At 39.1% G+C, this 19,535-nt stretch overlaps 1 protein-coding gene across 4 annotated transcripts in view; it reads left to right on the top strand.

Moving 5' to 3' along the window:
* Positions 1–1,447: 1,447 nt before the first annotated feature.
* Positions 1,448–19,535, top strand: part of mgat4c (mgat4 family member C) — a 195,330-nt gene continuing 177,242 nt past the window's right edge. For 2 of the 4 annotated variants that reach the window (XM_066685471.1, XM_066685473.1), the window contains exons 1-2: positions 1,448–1,818; positions 2,968–3,064. The gene's annotated coding sequence lies outside the window, so the exon portion shown is untranslated. Of the gene's footprint in view, positions 1,819–2,967; positions 3,065–13,743; positions 13,855–19,535 lie in introns of those variants that run through there. The other 2 variants (XM_066685474.1, XM_066685475.1) reach the window with 2 other exon arrangements.

The raw sequence follows: 19,535 nt of genomic DNA, 5'->3' as shown, positions 1-19,535 counted from the left end.
AAGATTGGGAATGACAGCAACTCAGCCACAAAGTAGTAGACCACGTAAATTGACAGAGTGGTGTCAGCGGATGCTGAGGCACATAGTGCACAGAGGTCACCAACTTTCTGCAAAAAAGTCAATCGCTACAGATCTCCAGACTTCATGTGGCTTTAAGATTATCTCAAGAACAGTGCATAGAGAGCTTCATGATATGGGTTTCCATTTTAGAGCAGCTGCATCCCAACCTCACATCACCAAGCGTAATGCAAAGCGTCGGATGCAGGACTGGACTCTAAAGCAGTGGAAACGTGTATATATATATATATATATATATATATATATATATATATATATATATATATGAATAATATGTAACATTTGAAATGACTGAAAAACCCTCCAGCATCCAGTGAAGTTCCAAGGTGATTTCCATGGGTGGCCACACATGGTATAACCTTTCAACATACTTTAGTGATTCACAGGTCTACAATTTACTTCATCCCTGTATATCTCCCTCCCTGTGAGCAATGTGATGGAGATCAAGATGCCTTGCAAGTAAACTCTGTTAATGTTACAGCCATTATAGAGTCAGGAGGTCATGCCACCCCCACTTCTTCTTTTATGGGAATAGTACAAACATACACAAATCTCCGTACAGAGGAAGGGCTTTTTTTAAAAACACAGAGATGAATGAAACTCCATCTAATACTCCTGAGCTTAGTGCTGGGCCAAAGCCTGCTTCTGGTGCTTGGTTTAATGGAACATCAATAAGTGAGGCATCAAACATTGAAGCAAACACTTTTCTCTTGAGGCTTTGTAATTGCTAGTCCAATGCTCCGAGGACATCTGCACATCAGGACGATGGAATCTCTGATGACACAATATTGAACACATAGGACTGGATTAAAGAGGAATTCCACTGATGTTTCAAAATGTCTGCAGTTTAGATGTAAACAAAATCATTCAGATTGGTTTAGATATGCCTTTTAAGAAAAGCTGACAAAATAAGAAGGGTGTGAGGAAACCAGATTTCTTAAGTATTTAGTTAATCTAATATACATGTCAGTATACAACATCTTTATCCAAGAATGTTCATTGTCTAATAGGCTATGATTAGATCACACTGTTGGTGTACTTTACAATATTAATATACAACATTAATGTACATTGGTATAGTCTCAGGGGGAAATTAAGATGGATTCAAGTACAGAATTTCACAGTGGTCGGCCTATCTGAAATGCAAAACCAAAATCTGCTTCACTAGTTTTTTATAGGATTGTCTTTTTTATGTGGCACTGGTTATTTTCTGTCTGATAACTTATTAAACACCTCAATAAAATATAGCGTTTTTACATGAATACATTATTGCCATTTTAACTAACACAGCTTTAGTGCATCCGAATCTTTTTTAGGTTTAGGCTCAGTATTAGCCTTCACAATCAGCCTGGAGTAGTGAAGACGCTGAGCTGTGAGACTCCCCGGTTCCTCGGTATTCTCCCTCAGTCAGCAGCGGTCTGAGAGAACAGCAACAACACACACGCTCACGGAGAACAGAGCCACAGAGAGCCGCCGAACATTCACATAAAACATTTATTCAGTCTTTTTTAATCCCATTTCGCCTCCACACGGGCTATAGGAGTGGGATTTCAATCTCTCTCTCGCTCTCTCTCGGTCATTTTCGCCGGAGAAGTGAACGTGGCTGTGAACCCTTCGCTGGGAGGTTTTTCCTCTCTGACCGTGTTTGTGCTGAAACAGTCGCTGCCTCTTCTCAGAATAATGTGCCAGCGACGGAGTTGAAGATGCGACTCTGTATTCCACCACACACAGCTTCTGACGGTAAGGAAACCTTTTATTTTTCAATACTGTGCTCATTTATTTCCACGTCTAACCACACAGTATGTGTTTTGTTTGAGGATTCGTCGTCAGAGCGACTCGCACCTGCGAAACGTACCTATACAAACAGTAAACAGACATCTTCCTCCGCATTTCCTATACCTTCCCACTACGACTGTAAACAAACCAAGACAACGCTGTGGAAGTTCTAGCTTTTATATGTTGTTCCCCATCTGTTTCCCTATTTGTTTGCTCATGTTTAAGCCCCAAGTAGGCTATTTCTTCTCGGGCACAAATCCTAGTGACTCAACTCCTCACAAACAACCGCTAAGACTGACAGATCCATGCCTCATCTTTCGCCCAAAGCCAACCGAAGCCTTATTATAGTTCAGCCCGTAATTAACTTGCTTTTGCCTCAGATTCTCGGTTGTCTTTCCTATGGCACGCCTTTGAAGCTTGTTCTTTTCTCTGACTGCAAATTACAAAAGCTGGAATGTAGTTGTGCCTGGACACTTTCTGTTTTCACATAAACAATGTATATTTTCCGTCTGTAAGTGAGAACGCCGTGTTGAATGATGTCGTATGAACTTTTTTTGATGGCCCTTGAAGTAGCCTGTCAGAACCTTCAGCAATCTCTTTAAAATGTAGAGAGCTAATGTAACCGCATATTAAACTCAACACAACCTGTTTTTTTTCAGGTCAGGGAGCTGAGCTTTACGAGGTGCTTCTCCAGAGCTGCCTAGCTTCAGATTTGAAGTCATAGTTCAGACTTTAGAATTGCTCAAAGTTTTCCTAGCCATTTTCACACGGTATTAACTCTGACTTTGTGGCTTCTCCCACTGGAACAGCAGTGCTTCCCCTTGTGGTCACTTACTGCAACATTAACTCAATCACAGTGCTATTTTCACCTGATCCTAGTAAAAGGATGTCCATTCTCCCAGCTCAGAAGAGGAGTACTCGCTATTGAAAAATCAGAGGCCTGGACAATAATTAGAAATGCAGAAAATGCAATCTGAGGGCAGGGGCAAGCGTTCAAACTGCTGACCTTTCTCACATAAATATCACTGTTGCAATAAATTAATGCTTCGGGCTGTATTTGCTTACTCAGAGCCTGTGCAGAAATGTTGTGTACATGGATTTTCTATCTTGCAGAGTTCAGAGAAGGACTTTGTGGATGCTGGTGAAATAGGAAACTGTTTTGTTACCGCGCTGTTCAAGTCTACAGTCTGAAGCACTCGTCACTGAGTGGGTAAGCTCTCAGCACCAACAGCTCAGTGTTCTGGTTCCAATCTATAGCAGTACATAAAGGCTGTTGACTTCATAGCGAGATTACTAAACCACTTGCTTTCTTTTGTCCACTTCTTCTGTGCCCTTGAGCAACAAGGAGAGTACAGCGACCCAACACAGAAAACATGAAACATGGACAGAGTGTTTTGTATTATTAGTGAGCTGACATACAACACAACACGCTTACTAATAATCCAGCTTGGGCCAGCAAGAATAAAGTCATGCAATGAATACAATGCGCATGGTCTTAAATGGTGCTGATATTTTTTGATGAAGCAAAAGTCAGTTAAAATCAGTTTTAGTAATAAAAGCTTTCTAGAGTGAAAGCTTGATTGGTTCTGTTAAAGCCATAGGGTTTGTAATGTCTTGACAGACCCAGAAGTCCAAAACATTTCATCACATCAGGTCAGATTTTGTTTGCATGCAGATATTAGCATTTTCAAAATGTCTGTTTCTGAGGTCCTTCAAATCCTGGGAATATAGGAACACAAGACTGTGTAAGACAAGGCTTCAGCTTAATCTTTTATTACAATCTTAAGTAAATTTGAGCAGTGGTTAGGACATCACCATGGCAGGTTTCAGGAGTGCTCTCAGTCGTCCAGATTTGGAACTGGCCTACATGTATAATGCATCAACTATCTGACTCTTCAGTGTGGAGCCATGGCTCGTCTAATGAGAGCAGTGTTTGAGATGCAGGAAAACCTTTTTGTGAAAGGCGATATCACATGTGCTCAGAAAGAAAAGGAGTGGAGGGATGAATTCTCACCCGTATTTCAGGTTTATTATAAAGCTTCACTTGGCTCTGTTCTGTCCAGGGCTCACTGAAGACCATCAAATCCACTGAGAGCAGCTTTCATTGGAAGTGAATTGGGAAGTGCTGTACCCTTGCTTTTGTCCTTGCCCTGTTCCAGACGGTTGAAATTTGGATGTCAAATTAGCAAATGAGAAATAAATTCCAGTGAGCTGTTGGAACAATTTGTACTGCTGCTGTATACGTGTGAAAGTGAGCCTATATTATGAAAATATTATAATATAAATAGTACAAGGACATTAATGATGGATAATCATCCAGGCATTGTAGGATTTGTGGTGAAATTAAATTAAGATATTAATGTAATGTAAACACACATTCATTTCTGCATTTCAGATTGATTTATTGTAGATATTTTTATCAATAAAACTTTTATATTGTACTCCTCCTTTCGTGGCAAAAAAAAAAAAAAAAAAAAAAATATATATATATATATATATATATATAAATATATAAAGCAGAGGTACATTATTGGTCACTAAATGCACAGTGTAAATGTGCCTTTAAAAGTACAGCAGTGAATTTAAAGTCCAATTTTGTTCCAGCTTTTCAGAGTTGTAAATGTAATGAAATTACTCTGAAAATCATGCTGTTTTTATTTATTTATTTATTTATTTTATATTAAGACTACTGCGCTTGTTAAACCCAATACTTCTGTTTTCCAGTAAGGCACTTAAGGCTTAATAAATCTTCTTTTCTTTTACAATAAATAGGACCTGTACCAACACCCTGCTTTTCCGTTTCATGAAAGGCGTTGCCAGAGCCTACTACTTATCTCCTTACGTGCGTCTTTTCTTGTGAGAGTGAGCAGTGTCTGACATGGGAATCATGGTGCTGCATTCTTCGACAGACAATTACACACATCGAAAGCTTGCATCTCAGCACACAGAACCGTTTGTGCTTGGGAAAATGGTAATTAGCTGTCCTCCTTTAATCTACTATAGCAGTGCTCTGACACAGGCATGTCAGGCTGATTGCCCCAGAGGATTAAGGCACCCATCAATGAGTGGAGCAGGTGGGCAAGGTGAGCCAACAGAAGCCCATTTTCTCTCCCATATATCAACAACACAGCTCTTGACCGCTGCCATCACTTTCACTGCTGATTTCCTGCTTCTTTCTCTCAGAAGGCTGATCCTGAAGAGCTGTTAGGCTGCTGTTAATCTATACATACTGCAGATGTTGGTTATTATTACTTTGCAAAGTCTAAACTAGCACTTAGTTTAAGCGTTTTCCTTCACTCTATTCAAGGGTGTGATTTAACAAGGGCAAGGTGTTGCCTGGTTGCGTGGGAGCTCTGCTGTAGCATGGCTGGTGTGATGCTTGTGAAAGCACTAATTGTGTCTGTCTTCCTCTCTGTGAAAGGCGAAATTACCTCTTCCAGAGGGCTCTTAACGTAGGTGAATTGAATTTTCTCCGCATGAGGAAGCAGTTTAAAGAGGCCCGCTTTTTGGCAGGGTGGTTTTGATGAATGTGAGCTGAGATGGCGAGAGGAAGAAGAGGAGGATTCACTGTGCAGTCATGAGGGAAAGGAAGGTAGGAGTGATATGGGCCATCTGTCAAGCTGAGCAAATAATATATTTATTGAGGAACATTGACATTAAAGAATCCATAAACATTTTCTTTTTTTTGGGGTAGGGCTAATCTTCAACATTGTCGCCCTAGAAATGGTTCTGTGTTTTTATTCACTTAGCTGTACAACTTCAGTCTCAATCTAAGTAATCTCCACTCTGTCTCAGTGGGATAAGCTAAGCTCTATTTAAAATGAAGTGGTATGGCAGCATTAGTTGCCTGATTAGCTACACCAGCACAGCTCTCGAGCTCTTGAGGTTGGAGGAGGTCTGTAAGTGCCATTCATCGAGATGTGATACATTTATACTTAGCCTTGTAAAAAATAGGACATAATCACACTAATGTTCATATTGATCATGTTTCCAGAAGCATATGACTCCAAGGGGAGCAATTAATTAAGCTTATGTGCTAATGACGTTTGTTTTAATAGAGTAAGTGCACTTATGTTTGAGCATGGTGTGGACCTTGGGTTAGGTTGATATTTCATGCTTTGCCCAGTAATGCTGATCCTTACTTGTAGGGCAGTTTCTCTCTATAGCGCTCAATTTCCATTAACCTTTGACCTACACTGACATTGCACATGGAGCAAATAACCATCTGAGTGATTGGCTAGAACTGTCTGCCCCATGTAATATTTCACATTTTGCTAATTGAAATTAATATTGAAATGTTGTGATTTTAGGACCTTTATACTGTAGATATTTCTGATTCAGTTACTAACATTTTAACAGCACTGGAATCTAAAATATTGGTATTCAAAGCAGGTGACAGGTGTTTCCCTTTTAGTCTAATACTGTTCAGTAGGCTTTTTCCATTCATAGGCATAATCAATACCCCATATGTACACTGTAAAAAAAAATCCATAAAATTTACAGTAAAAATGGCAGCTGTAGTTGCCAGAATTTCACCGTAAAATATACGGTCAAGTTTTTGGCAATCATAAAGTTTATATTTAAGAACTGTTTTGTTTACAGTACCGTTAAAAAAACAGATACACCATAAAAAAGCCATAGTATTTACATAAAAATAACATAGAAACATTGTTTTGCCATAAAATTAACAAGTAAATTGTGTTACAAATGAGAGAATGGAGATGAGATATAGTCATATTTAGATATAACAAAACCCCATCCTATATTCAGCCCTTAAAAGGAGATATTGCCGAAAGGACCAAAGAAACGTGTGGTATCTGGGTGCCACACTCCAGCACTCAGAACACAGGCTGAAAACAGGTGAACTTTCCTGACCAACAAACATCTCGTCATGCACAGAAACACACAAATACACAAATAATCACCCCAATGCAACCCAAAATCAAAAAGTCTCAAAGACAAAATACAAAATAAAACAAAGAAACTCAAAAAATCACAGAAAATACTGAGAAGTAAGGCGTGTTGGGAGCTCACTGATGAGTCTCAGCCCCTCCCAGTACTTGGACACATAATGTATTATTTACATTTAAGAGATGTAAAAATTTGTATTTTGGCTGATAAATGTATTTACAGTATTTCACTGTCCCAGAAACCGTTTTCAATTTTTTTTAGAGCTTACAGTCATTTACTGTCATGGTTTTACAATTTTCCACCATAAAACTGTATGATAAACTGTAAGTGTATGAACTGTAAGTGTATGATAAAACATGCATTTAAATTGATCCTCATCTATCTATCTATCCATCCATCCATCCATTCTCTGTACAAAAGTTACTATATTAAAATTTCTATATAGGCATTTTCTAGATAAACCCACATCTTATTCATGATATTCTGTGCTGCAAGTCTAGCAGTAATATCATCTATATTCATGTGTTTAATGTGTTCCAAAAAATTACACCTTATTTCGACTCCCAAAAAATGATCATCATTATTCCTTGTGGTTAACATGTTGTGAAAGGAAGAAAAAGAAACAAAAAATAAATAAGGACCGATATATACATAGATAGATATGGGGAAGAGGTACATTTTTTTTTTTTTCATATTCTGGGTTCCGAAGGCAGAATGAATGTTCCTTTAATGCCACATAATGACTCCATAGTTACAGTTCACTCCTGCCTGTGCTGTGTAATTCATCCCTACTTTGTAAGTTACCTATTGAAATGCTTCAAAGTACCTAGGCCTGAGTAGTATTAGTCTTGGCCATTGTGCATTTTTCTCTCTGCCCTAAAACCTTTGAATCATGTAACATTTAATCAGCATTGCAAGGTATTTTCACATGCCTGCAGCATTTTATATGGCAGTGGAGCTTTGAAAACACAGAACATCTTGAAACAGAGACAACGTTGTGCACATTATAATGCTATCTGGTGAATCATTTTTCTCCTAAATCCATCTGGAAGCGGTGCCAATACATCATCTTTCACAAACAAGTTCCCGAAACCACAAGTGAATCGACAGACGCAATTGTCTTTTGCACAGATAACATCACCCATAAAAATGTACAACCAATATTATTGCTGCTGTTGATAGGGACAGAGGTCATTTAGCTATTATTAGAGGCTGTATTTAAATGCAGTAAAGCACATGTCAGTTCTTCAGTGGTCGCACAGTCAGAACAGACATCAGCAAGGACGTTCTTTAGAAGTCTAGATGAGCTGTATTCAATAGTATGGACCAAAGGAGCCTTTCAGTGTTTGTTGACTAATAAGACCTTTCTACACGTGACACATTGTCTTATCTGACTCATGTGTGACTCATTTTATACACAGAGACTGCGACTTTTCACTGGGTTAGCCACTGTCTTTAGCAATGCGATCATAAATAACATGGTTTTCACTTCATGTAACATGATTTTAACAGATTTAATGGCAAGAAACAGACAGCGAGTTCAGGCTTCCATTACCCATTTCTACAGCTGAAGAGTAAGTCAGTAGGTTTGTGTTCTTTTGAATGTACAGTAAGGGTGGGAGACATGGCCCTAAAATAAAACCACTATATATTTGTGTTAATGATATTATTGCTGATATGACAAACACTGAAAAATATTTTATTTATTTCAACATGCATTCATTCATTCATTCATTCATTCATTCATTGTCTGTAACCGATTATCCAGATCAGGGTCGCAGTGGGTCTGAAGCCTACCCGGAATCACTGGGCGCAAGGCAGGAACACACCCTGGAAGGGGGCGCCAGTCTTTTACAGGGGACACTCACACATTTACACCTACGGACCCTTTTGAGTGGCCAATCCACCTGCTAATGGAGCACCCAGAGGAAACCCATGTGGAAACAGGGAGAACGCACCAGACTCCTCACAGACAGCCACCCAGAGGACACGAACCCACAACCTCCACCATTCTATTGCAGAAAAAATAAATGTTAAAAGTTTTATTTTAGTATAAATGAAAAAAAGTTCCTTAGTAACAGAACTATATCTGCAAAAATGTGGGTATTTTGTAAACATCAGTAACTTAGCAAGATTCAGATTTTGTATAAAATAATTATTTACACATAAAATACCTTTAAAGCTTCACAGTAAATATTGAAACAACTACAAAATAGAGGCTATACAGATTCAGTGTAGTTTGTCTGCTTTGGTTAGAGCTCAAATTTGCTGTGGAGCTGCACTGACTTTCCTAGAAATTCAACTGTGTTGAGGTGGTGAAACAGATTAGTTGTTTTCCTCTCTTTTGTTGTTATATGCTTCTTGCATATCTTGCAATTACTGTGGTTTGTTGCATGTGTGATATTTAGTAACGAAACCAACTCCACATGACTGAAGTTACTTCATATTTTGGAACAAACACATCCTCTCCAGAATGGGTTTCCACAACACGTTACTGTGCCAAATGGTCTCACATGATGAACTTACGCCATGTTATTTGTAACCGCATGACATCATGTTAACAAGACAGAACATCATTATGTTAACAAGTCAGGATATTGCTGTTATCTATCTATCAATCTATCTATCTATATATATATATATATCTATAAACAAATATCTATAACAAATTTAAATGGTAGCAGGTAGTGTCGCAGTCACACAGCTCCAGGGACCTGGAGGTTGTGGGTTCGATTCCCGCTCCGGGTGACTGTCTGTGAGGAGTTGGTGTGTTCTCCCCGTGTCCGCATGGGTTTCCTCCGGGTGCTCTGGTTTCCTCCCACAGTCCAAAAACACACATTGGTAGGTGGATTGGCGACTCAAAAGTGTCCATAGGTGTGAGTGAATGTGTGTGTGTCTGTGTTGCCCTGTGAAGGACTGCCGCCCCCTCCAGGGTGTATTCCTGCCTTGCGCCCAATGATTCTAGGTAGGCTCTGGACCCACCGCAACCCTGAACTGGATAAGTGGTTACAGATAATGAATGAATGAATGAAATTTAAATGGCAACACATTTTTTAGTTATGTAGTGGCACACAATGTCACAGACCTAATATACAGTTGTATGCAAATTTGTAGACCCCTGGAAAAAACTGAAATATCGTTGTAAATATGAGAACTGCTTGAAAGTTTTAATGTGACCTTTCACAGTTTGAAATAGTTCATTACATTTTCATGGTGATTTGGCCATTTCAGGGTTCTACTGTACACTCTACTGTGGCTGTAAACTGTAAACTTTAATATGTAAGATGACTAAAACTAAATTAGTTTACAGTTTAACTATATCACACTTACATTTGAACTGTAAACTTCACAATCAGTGTCATTAAACACTGGAAGAGGTGACCATAAACCTTACAGTAACTTCAGAGTTCACAGTTGCACTCATGGTCGAAATACAAAGGTAAAAGTAAAACTATGAACTTTTATGGTTCAACTGTAAATTTAACTGTTTTACTATAAAATTTCATGGTACGTTTTTTCCTGGGGAGTCCTAGTCAACGGACATGTTTAGATTATTTATTTATGTGGAAATAAGACATATGAAAAAAAAAAATCACTTTTTCAGTACTATGGGAATGTGTGGCCCACCAACCCACAAACTGTGAAATAAAACATCCCAGTTTTTTGTGGTCTGCTTAGGTCAGTGAACATGGGATCAAACAAGTCCTTTTGATTTCGTGCTGCATCTTACACAGAGTGCTAGTACCTTAGAATTGTCTGGTTCCTCAGCTGAGTCCCTCCAATCACATCGCTGGACCTGCATTTATGTGAGAGATTTGAGAACTTCTGCTCCTCACTCCTAGGCTCTCATGCTGAACTGAGCTGTGGCTTATTCTCATTTAAAGGAACTGGTGCTGAAAACAGTGATTCTGTACAGGGCTCTTTAAACATGATGGGAATGATGCTGTGTGTTTTTTTTTTAATCCTTCTGGTAATTTTTCCAAAGAGTGGAAAACTAGTTCCCAGACATTTAATCAAGACCCCAGTTTTGCACAGGCCAGTTCTGCTCCTTCGTCCTACCCAGAATCATTGCTCACAACACAGGAATACACCCTTAACAGGCTGCCAGTGCATCAGAGGGCATTACTCAGTTACTCACGCACTTTCACCTATGGGCACACAGCTAGCCCACCCATCAATCTGTTTTTTTTTTTGTACTGTGGGAGGAAACCCAAGCACCTGGAGGATTTCCCTGCAGGCAAATACGCATGTTGATGTGTGGACTGACTGTGTGAAATTGTCCACAGGTGTTTGTGTAACAGGGTGAGTGTGTGGGACGCTCTGTGATGGCCTGACAGCCTGTCCAGCATGTATTATCCCTCACTATCATTATTGTTTGAAATGATATTTTCCATGCCATGCATGTTTCCAGAGTTACTGTAGGGCTATCATGATTCAACTTGATTACTTCATTAAAACAATGATTTGATGAAAATTGACCTTCTTGATGAATAAGCTGTGTGATTAGTCGATAATTTGTTTGGCAGCGATGATGATGATACTTTAAGTTCCCTGACTCTCTTCTGTTAGAGGCAGTAACAGAGCCTGATGAGGGTCTTCATTTATTTGTTCTTTTTTGCATAATTTAAATGAAGCCTCTTCATTTAGGAAGGAAGGAAAATATTTTGAAATCTAAAAAATATACATGGTTTATGTGCGCTGATCTGCCACTGCATTAAACTTACCTCTTTGTTTCTACATGCATTTCCCATATATCAGCTCCATACCTGTGTATTTTGTATTTTTACAATTACAGACTGTAGTCCGTGTGTTGCTCTGCATACCTTGTCAGCCCCTTTCACCCTTCAATGATCAGATCCACCACAGAGCAGGTGCTGTTTGGTTGGTGGATTATTCTCCATTCCATAGTAACATTGATGTGGTGGAGGTGTGCTAGTGTGAATGGCATTTGGAACTAACTGAGAGGCAATTTAGTGGATGCATTGTTTAAAAACTCCAGCAGCACTACTATGTCTGATCCACTCATACTAGTGTAACACACTGTGCCTACATCGTTATCACGGAAGCGTTGAGAACGTTATCTACTACCCAAACCCTGCGCTGTGGTGGTTTGTTGAGGGTCCTGACTATTGAAGGAGAGGTTGAAGAAATAAACTACTGTCTGTAGTTGTAAAATTATTGTGCACCTGAATGGTCATTGGAGCTGAAAAAATGGGAAATAATTTGTTTAAATTAGCTATTTAATGCTAGGTTAATGTTAGCCCTGTATAAAGACAGCCATGAAGTGTCTGCATCTAACATTTGAAATTTTCAAATTTCTTACATCATGAGTCCTTAAAGCGGCCTGCATGATGCAACATGCTTTTGTTTGCATTAACAGCAGTCTCTTGCCTTCAGAATACAAAAGCTAGCCCATTACAGTGCACATTAATTCTGTGCATTACACTCTCCAGCCTTCGGGGGCTTTGGGTGTTGGCAGTTACATGAAAGGAGAACAGGGAGCATGCTCAGAGGAGCTTTCACTATTCAGACTCTCCTGCATTCTCACATGTATGCCTTTAGGAATTAGGCAGCAGGAGAGAATAAGCACGCACTTGGTCAAGAGTCCCTGTTGCCAGAGCAAGCACAGCTAACCTCCAAAAGCATCTTCTAGTCGACAGATATTAATTATTAAAGGTGTTATTTAGGTTAAAAGAATGAAAAAAAAAATGAACAGTTTTAAAACAAAGGCCTTAGCGCCCGTTTCATTAATAAAAGCAAGTCGATGTGTGCGGATTGTGGGGATGTGCTCTAGTTCAGTGTGAAAAGGACTATGGAGACTGCAATGTCTAGTAGCTAATAGGCAGCCTGTCAGCTCCTAGCACTTTCTCCAGCTCGAAAAAGGAAGCACTCAAAAAAAAAAAGTTCTCCATGAAATATGCATCAATCAGAGTGAAAGAAAGAACAAAGGCAAAACTGTGTGTTTGTTGGGGAGGAGAGGGAGTGTGTGTGTGTGTGTTGGGGGCAGGATTTGGGGGTGTGTGGAGGGAAGCGCTTACTTATTAAACAGCCTCCCCTCCTGCGCCAGCTGTTTAGATTGCGGCTCTGCAGCAGCCTCGGATGCCGAGGAAATAAAACGCGTGATAGTCTTGGCTGTTGACATGACAGATGAGCGGCAGAGTGAGTTCTACCTGGAATGGTGTTCGTGCCAACACTTCCTTCAAGACAACCTAACAAGGACAATGATTCTCCTGCCTTTTCTCATGCTACTGGCATTCAGACAGCGAGGAAAGAAAAATAATTGCCGGTGGCTCATGTCGCCTTATGAAGTGGGCCACACCAGTTCATTTCTCAGCTCATTCGTTGTCTCATTGTCTCAGCTTTTGAGTTGAGTGCTTTTACTGTGTTGTTTCAGTGTATTTATACCCTAAGCTCAGTCATGGTTCCTCTTTCTTCTTCTCTCTCTCTCTCTCTCTCTCTCTCTCTCTCTCTCTCTCTCTCTCTCTCTCTCTCTCTCTTTCCTCTGTTATTTCATGCTTTGAGGAGCTTGACATGTCAATTTGGCTGCTGGCCTAAATGTTGGAGCAGACCAGAAATAAGCATTGTGTGGGATGGTGTCACTCAGCCAGTCTGCCTAATTGACTTCTCACCACCTCCACCACCCCAGTACACACACTTTCATTTGGCGCCTGTGGAATTGATCTTTATGAATTTTTGATACCTGTCCTACCAGCGGGCATTGTAATTAGTTGTGGTCGAACCCCGTGTCAGAACGTCAGGCTCCGTTTCTGAATGTCACAGGCACTGTATCTTTAAGAAAAGCTGCAAAGTGGCAGGGAAAGAGAAAAAAAATGAAAACCAATAAAGAGCAAGGTTTGCAGGAAGAGTTGGAGACACTTTGGTGAGAGAGAGAAAGAGAGAGAGACTCAAAGGGAGAGTGAGGAAGGAGGGCTGCACTGCTTCAGGAGTGGATGGCCATTATGATGAATGTTTACTGCACTTTTTGAGAGGCAATTATCTCTCCTGTGTGAGTCATGGTGATCATTTAGGCAGGTGAGGAGCTTCAAGCATAAGAACGCACAAGCAGAGGAGGACAGCACACAAAGACTGGTAAGAGTGTCTCGTTTCTCTTTTTTTATGTCTCATACAAAAAAATCTGTTACATCATATTCTTTCTTTCATGCAGCCTCGCAAGTGTAGGCACTGTTATGTGGAAATTTGTTGTGAGTAATGTTACAGACAGGACTCTGCTAAGCTTTTGCTTCCTAGGAATTAGTTTACTTGTATCTTTATTTAAATCTTATTTTTTACGCTCTATTTTTCTCTTTTAATCTCTATATCATTCCCTATAGCATATAGAGAACATATATCATAGTAAATGTTGTTTATACAGCTTTTAAAAAAGTAAAGAGTATGATTTTTGTCGATTCTGATTTATCTTCAGGCAAATTCACCTGTGGCTGTTTTTTAAAACCCTTTTCAACCACAAAAGCTCCCACTGTGTGGACTAACGGGCACACGAAAAACACTCCCATATCCAGTACCCTCCAGAAAACCCCACACTACAATTTTGTGTTTAGTCTCCTCTAGAACACTGGATTCAACATTAACTAATTAATAATCCCCTCGTGTGCTAGGTCAAGTGTGGGGAAAACACTAAAATGAGCAGAGCACAGGGGTCAACAGGCCTGAGATTGGGAAGGCCTGTATTAACCAAAGTCAATATGAATAATATTGTTTGCTTTTTAATGAGACAAACTAACATTTTACATTCATACATGAATAAGCAGTTGCCTGTATAAATAACATGAATTTAAATTAGGACCTACATCCAAATTAAGAGTTAAGATTACTGTTTTGCACGAGACCTGCATACTTCTTTTGGTACATGTTTAGCTGCAGCATTTACATGTCAAGTAACAAATGGACAGATTGCTGGTTAGCCAACATCTGCTTATGGCTGTTTCTAGTCAAGCAGCAACTGTTTGTGTCCAAGACGGTACAATTAACTTTGCTTTGTGTGGGTAGGTAGGATTGCCCTCTGTCTTGCTTCATCACTGTGCCGTGGTAGTCAGTGTAGGCGTCCGTAAGATAAGATGACAGAGCTGAGCAGTTAGTGTTTTTTTTTAAGCATGTTGAACTGTCCAGTGTAGTGTGTAAACGTCAGATGGGTTAGCTGGCTTCATATATCTCAGATGTAGCATGCCCTAGTCTCCACTCTCCCAGCTTGGTAGCATATTCTGATATGTGGGAGTCTTACTGAGTGGGTGCAATTGGCAATGACTGCAGTTGACTAGAAAATTAGGTTAGAAACAAAGAGGGGAAAATAGTAAAATGTCTTGTTTTGTATCAGCATGTGTGATATTTGTGCTTTATTGTTGGTGTAGCGGTTTCACCGTGGGCTTTATGTCAGCGGATGCTGAGTGGTCCAGGGGCTGTATCCGTGCAGTAGGCTGCTCTAGCCATGGTGGTCCGGGGGTGGAACAGAATACAGCTAATAGCTGTTATTGGGGGCTAGAGATTGATGACCCTCAGAGCAAAGCATTGTCTGCAGGGCAAGCCAGAACCATAAATCAGAGCGAAGTGGGTCAGGCCGGGTCAGCTTTTCTCTGCTCGCTGCAGAATCACCTGAGCGTGTCACACATCTCAATTCCACTCACTCAGAGCTGCATCCTCCCAGGAGTCGCAGTTAACACAGCACACATGAATTAAAACATGAAATGAGGGAGAACCACAAGCATCAAAATTTGACTGCTTTTCAGAACGTAGTGTGCTTCAGTTCTGTAGATGCTATATTGGAAAGATAAATTGGGGTTTCAGAGGAGAGAAGGAATAGTACAGGAGATCTTTTCTCTTAATTGGACAGCAGGCAGAAGGTCCTGGCTGAATGTGTGCTATTCCCCAGAGTGTGTCATGCCTGGGCCAGTCTCCGGTCTCGGGTGATATAGCTCAGACAGCAAAGAGCCTCTCATTCACCTCTTAAATGGAGCAGAGCAATTTGACAAGTCTGCACATCTGATTGCCAATTTCTTGTGAATTGACTTGATGAATTACGACTTAAAATTGTTAAGGTTTTCAGTTCTTGATGATAGAGGGGTCATAGCTTACATCTTTTTTAGTGCTTCCTTTACTTTTCTTTTTGACATGTGTGAGTGTTTATGCACCAAAAATAAGCCTCAATAGTTTGTACATGTCAAATGTCTCTTTATTCTCTAGGATTAAATAGGCAGTTTTTAAAACTATATATTAAAAACATGTTTAGTTTTATTATTATTATAAAATCGTTTGATTTTTTTTTGTCCTTTGTTGTGGATTATGTAAAACAAATAAAAATATAATGGCAGTCCAGGCCCAAAAGGCCCTGGCCTCAGCCATTTTGCAGTAGACTAAATAGACTAAATAATACATTTAAAGGTGATATCACAAATACAAGGAAATGGAGTTCTTTGTACAGCTCAGGTTCCTTATGTGGTTTGGGCAGTTGATACATTTTTGTTGATCATTTTGAAAAATTACCTACAATCAAGGCCATTTAGGATTTGTATGATATGGACTCTGTATCTCCCACCTAGTAGTAAAATATTCCACATATGTCTGCATTGTGCCAGTTACTGTTGGATTGAACTCTTGTGTGTGCATGACAATGTATGGGCACAAACAAATTAAGATTTAATTTAATGCTAACATTTAGCTGTGGATGTATTTCTGGATGGGGCTGCAAATAAGACATGATAACAGACAGGAAATCTTGAAAGGAAATAAACAATATTAAGGTCATTTCATGCAGTGACATTCATAGTTTTAAAAAACATCCCCGTGTTTAAGGCACCTGCAAAATGTGAAGAATAATCAATGTTGTCTGCTCAGTAGATTATTTTTATGCTGCTTTAAACTCTCAGAGTATGTTCTTTGACCTTCTTTTGTAATGCAAATATTTAGCAGGACAACTTATGCCTCGTTACAATTCATAGATTTGCAAATCCATCTTAATCAGACTTCTATTCTAACTGTATAAACAGCACTTCCTTTAAAGTCTGAGCTGCAATTTCACACGTCACTGACCATCCATCAAATGTCATTTCTATAGGCAAACATCGTAGCTCACAGCGAGTTTCTTCGACATTTTTTTATTAATAATATGCACCAACTAAAGGTCTATTTTCCAGACTGAAAACATCCACAGAATGTTGTCCCTGTGCAGTGTGGGGAATCCTCAGATGCCTCATGAATGTTGCTTGATATTTCACTTGGTGGAAGAGTGGAAACAGTGCAGAGAGCGAGAGGAGCAATGACCTTTCGGAGTGAAATGTTAATTTAACTGCTGTATGAAAAGAGCGTGCCTGGCTACTGAATGCAGAAACATGGAAATGTTACTAGTCCCCAATGACGGGGCCTGTTTACATGTGGATTAGGTACAGTTCGGTGGCCTCTAAGTGCATATAAGCTCCCCCCCTCTGGTGTTATTATGCAGAATACAGAAATAAAAGATAAGTTTACAAAGTGCAGGAAAATGACAATCTGTACAGATGTGTGACTTTATCACAGCTAAATGCTTAGCCATACAAGAAAGCTAGTTATACCACACACCGTAAGTCTTCTATTTAACAAAGATGACTTATGAAGTGTGCTGGAGAGGAATGACGGTGCTGTCACTCTCAGGATTACTGGTTCTTTTTCATTTTCTCAGGAATATATTTAGCTGTGATGCCCAAAGTAGGTAAACAGTAGTATTGTGATTAGATTTTCTTATATTGCGATTCTGATTATCTGTAAGATATACTAAAAACACATGGTAAACAAATCATATGACATAGGAAAACAAAGATATGCATCATTTATATTGCATTATATGAATACTTTGATGTGCACTGTGATTCTCTCTTCAAAGACAGAGAGTTCAGAGAGTAGGATATATTGGTGCACACTGATTTGGAGGAAGCCATTCTTGTTCAAAGATTTTGTGAATTTTCTGTAAAATGTCATACTATATAGGATGGGTATGTGATTATTTGAGAGGTTTCAAATACAAAATATACATAATACTTATGATGACAAAAGTAGATCTTTCATTTGTGTCCTGTCCATCAACAGGTTTGAGAGTTTTCTTTGCGCTTCACTAGTGTATTGTGTAAAAATGCTGTGACACATTGTGTATCCTAATATATTTTTGCCATATCGCTCTCCCATGGTTTAAAGGAGCAATCTGTATTACTGACACTGAGCGTTTAAAATCAGAAATATAATAAAGTTTCAAAACAGTAGAGAGAGCTGTCTGCCTCCTCTCCCTCCAGACATGAAGCTTGACCAGGTTGCCAGTTGAGAAAAATTAAATGAACAAGCAAGAGACGAGTTTAAGGACTTTGGACCGTAATAGCTAAGGAGAATGTGCTATTTGTAACATATTTATACAGAAAACTCTTCATCATTTCACTAAAATATCTAGCTATCTACGCAAGAAACAGACAAAAACTAAATGAATGAGTAGCCATTTCCCTGCATTTACAAGACATTACTGTCCAAATCCACATTAAATATTTCTACTAGACAAGGCTGGCATTACTTATCGATTTTCCCTTCTATCATAAATATCGTTTAGGAGGCAGAACTTTGCTTCTTATTCACACTTTTCATAGTCAAACATTTCATTCCAACTTACATGTGTCAGTTTACAAGTCTTATTGGCGTTATTTGCCAGTTTCTTGATTGAATTCTCTGTTCCACATTAAGAGCTGAAACCAGCGCTATAGCTATAGCTTTTAAAACTTTTTGTAGCAACGGTTATTCCAGTTTATCAGTTAAAACACACAAAGCAATTGTATGTGATGTCACTAAACATTTACATACTTAAGTGAAAGGCAAAAATGTAAAGCTGTTGCCGTGTTCCTTGCATTTACAACGGTCTAAACCACTTTAATTTTTAGACTAGAAAAGGGTGTCATTTTCTCTTCAACCATAAATATCATTTTCGCAGACAGATCCTTGCTTCTTATTCATAATTTTCATATTCAAGCATTTAGTTTTACCTTTAAATGGGTCAGTTTAAGAGTTATATTTGTGTTATTCTCCAGTTACTTATTGAATACTCATTTCAACCTTAAACAGCTATGCGAAGCTAAAGATGGCACTATGTTTTATTTACAAAACTTGTTTTGAAACACTTCTTATTTCCTGTTTTATCAATTTACACACAACACCAAGTGTACATCATGTCACTAAAACATCTACCTACTAGTAAAACTTGATTTCTCCACTCCAACTTAAATAGGTGAATATAGGAGCCTTTTCAAACACAATTCTTACTCCTTAATTTGTTTAAAACACACACACCATGGAGAAAACAAACAAGCAATGGTATTTACACCTTTCAATCATGTTGTTATTCACCTTCTTCAAGTCCTGACACCTTTCAAACATCGCTATGCCTCACTTTCTTTATATAAAGCACACAACCTATGCCATTTACTCCTTTTTATCTATACATAGCCGTTTGTACTTGTATATATTTTTTTCAGAAATGGTTTGCTGTTCAGGAGAAAATTAGCCAGTTCTGGCTCTGTTCTCTGGTGCTGCTGCTTGTCTGCCTCCACTTTTCAAGCACAAGGCCAATATTTCCTCTCATTTTACTCTGTCTCTGGTCATGGACATTTTTAGAAGGGCAGTGGGGCTTTTTGGGTCTAGTAAAATATAACATTAACTCTGTTCTCTTGGTTATTTCATGGCTGCAAGACACTGTTTGTAGAACTGGCCACACAGTGGACTGAAAATGATTGGACAGAGGGCGAGATGACAGG

This window comes from Hoplias malabaricus, chromosome 11, assembly GCF_029633855.1.
Source record: "Hoplias malabaricus isolate fHopMal1 chromosome 11, fHopMal1.hap1, whole genome shotgun sequence".
Taxonomy (NCBI): domain Eukaryota; kingdom Metazoa; phylum Chordata; class Actinopteri; order Characiformes; family Erythrinidae; genus Hoplias; species Hoplias malabaricus.
This window is presented reverse-complemented; position numbering and strand designations above follow the sequence as displayed.